Source organism: Tiliqua scincoides, chromosome 2, assembly GCF_035046505.1.
Source record: "Tiliqua scincoides isolate rTilSci1 chromosome 2, rTilSci1.hap2, whole genome shotgun sequence".
Classification (NCBI taxonomy): Eukaryota; Metazoa; Chordata; class Lepidosauria; order Squamata; family Scincidae; genus Tiliqua; species Tiliqua scincoides.
Genome location: NC_089822.1, coordinates 228,032,914 through 228,035,381, shown reverse-complemented (window position 1 = coordinate 228,035,381; position 2,468 = coordinate 228,032,914). Strand labels below are relative to the sequence as shown.

The 2,468-nt window shown below is 45.0% G+C and overlaps 1 pseudogene; it reads left to right on the top strand.

Annotated features, from left to right (window-relative positions):
• The first annotated feature begins 461 nt into the window (after nt 1-461).
• LOC136643299 (5S ribosomal RNA) lies at nt 462-581 on the top strand (annotated as a pseudogene).
• Nucleotides 582-2,468: the final 1,887 nt, after the last annotated feature.

Genomic DNA, 2,468 nt, shown 5'->3' with positions numbered 1-2,468 from the left:
GTAGCTACATAATTCTGTGGAAGGGTGCCACATCCAAGGCACTCCAAACCTGAGATTGTGTGTGTGTGTGTGTACACACACACCGCTCTGTATAAACACATAAAGAGTGTATATATTTCCATAGAAGAATTGCAATATTTTTTTTCCAGAACTATGAATTAAATACTTTTTAAAAGTGGTGTTTTCAAATGATAATGTTCCAGTGAGGTATACTGCTGAAACACTCCTCCTGCCATTCCACTTCAACTTATCTTCCTCTCCTATGCCAACGACTGGGAGGTAGTGCACTACGCAATTTCATAGGCTAGGGAGTTGAGAGGCACTAAAAGTAGCCCTTCAATACTTGATCTAAGCCAAAAGGCCAAGAGGCGAACGAGTCTCAGTTCTTCTAACTCCCAAGTGCCCAAGGTCACCCTCAAAAACTTTGAATCTCACCAGAAACCCGAGATCCAGTAACCCTAATTAACAGCAACTGTTATCCTGCACATGCCTGATCTCGTCTGATCTCAGAAGCTAAGCAGGGTCAGGCCTGGTTAGTACTTGGATGGGAGACCGCCTGGGAATACCAAGTGCTGTAGGCTTATACCACAGTCTTTCGAGACTGAAGGTTGCCAACCAATGCTATTATGATGTCCCTAAGCTTTTTACTCATTCTACAGTAATCCTCCCCCTTAGATTTCAATCCCTGCCTGGTCTTTTGGGTGCCGCTTCTCCTGTCATGCCTTGCCTTAGCAACAGCATACATCCTTTCTGGCTCATAGGCCGTGGCAGAGGGTTTTCCTCTGACTCTTCTGCATCCATCTCTGATTCAACTTTAGTGATGGCACACTTTTCACTCCAACTAGAATACTGGCTGGCTTCAGTGGTTCGCAACAGAGATGAATTATGATCAGAATATGCACTTACTGTCATTTTCCCACTGAATACTGCTCTGAGCCAGGGGCAATTTGGCAATCTGCTTCTTTCTCCGTATGTTCAGTCAATGCACTTTTTAAAGGTGAGTGCAATACCTTGGTGCTGATGAAACAGAAGGAGGGGGGGTGCACACATGAACCCAGACTATGAATTCACACTCTCCCTCTCCTCCCCTAAACAAGTCTAGTTTATACCAGCTGTTTTGTATTTTAAATCTAATTTACTTGATTTGTCATTATATATAGGCTATAATTTGGAAATTGCTGTGCCTGATGAGTAATAGAACAAAGATTGGCCTATCATAAAGCGATCAAGCCTCAGCTTAAGAAAGAGCTTTGACTAATCTTAAAAGTGAGCAAAGCCCTTTAAAGGGTAAATGCCTATTTCTTTAAACTGATGAACCCTTCTAAATTAAAAACAGGGAAATGATTAGATCAATAGAGCCAAAATATTTTTGTTTGTACCCAAAGTCAATTCAGCCCACAGTGTCTTCTCATTCCACTTCAGCTTTCTTCCCTCCAGAAGGGACCTTTTTTGGAATTCTCGTTGTCTTGGCTAATTTAGTCCTGGGACTTCAGATTGCTTCCTAAGTTCAGGAAAATGTCAACAAGCGACAAAATTGCACTGTTAAGGGGTCCTTTTCCACAGACCTTTCCTACAAGAATTAAGGTGGAATTACAATGACATTGTTAAAGGTAAAAAGCCACTTATGTTTAAGATTTCTCTCTGGCTCGTTGCTGAACAATAGTACATTGCAGAGAAGGCACTGCTTGTCTGCGTTTCTCTTTCCAGCTTCCAGAATCAGACACCTGACTCTCAAGGGCAATGCTCATATATATATGAAAGCCAGTTCATGATGACATAAGCTTGGTCACACTGGAATGTGATCAGAAGCCCAGAACCGAATTTTGGCCTCTCAGGAAGCAGCAATCCCTCTTTCTAGAATTCTTGAGACCTAACAAAGGCTGCAGGAAAAGGGGCAGGTGAGGAAGGGGTGAGCCCTTGGTCCACTTCCCCACCTTCTAGCCAGTGATACAGGTTGATACAACAGTTGCAGTGCAGCCAGCAAGTGATCCTGGTTCTCAAGGCCTGGTTCCTTTTGCTTGCATCATAATCTGAGTTAGTGGCAAGCTCTTGAAGTGAGGAGGCCCACTCGGGGTCAGCCTCAGAGCGGCAAATGGAGTAGAGGAAGTTCATAGCTGTGACTCAAGTATAATTTGTATGACTATGCCATATCCTGGCATCCAATGCCATATGCCAGGGGTGCACAAACCCCGGTCCTGGGGCCACTTGCAGCCCTCGAGGACTTCCAATGCAGTCCTCAGGGAGACCCCAGCCTCCAATGAGCCTCTGGCTGTCTGGAAACTTGCTGGAGCCCACACTGGCCTGATACAACTGCTTTCAGCGTGAGGGCGACTGTTTGTCCTCTCGCATTAGCTGTGGGATGAGGGCTCCCTCCACCGCTTGCTGTTTCACGTCTGTGATGCAGTAGCAGCAGCAAAGAAAAGGCCAGCCTTGCTTTGTGCAAGGCCTTTTATAGGCCTTGAGCTACT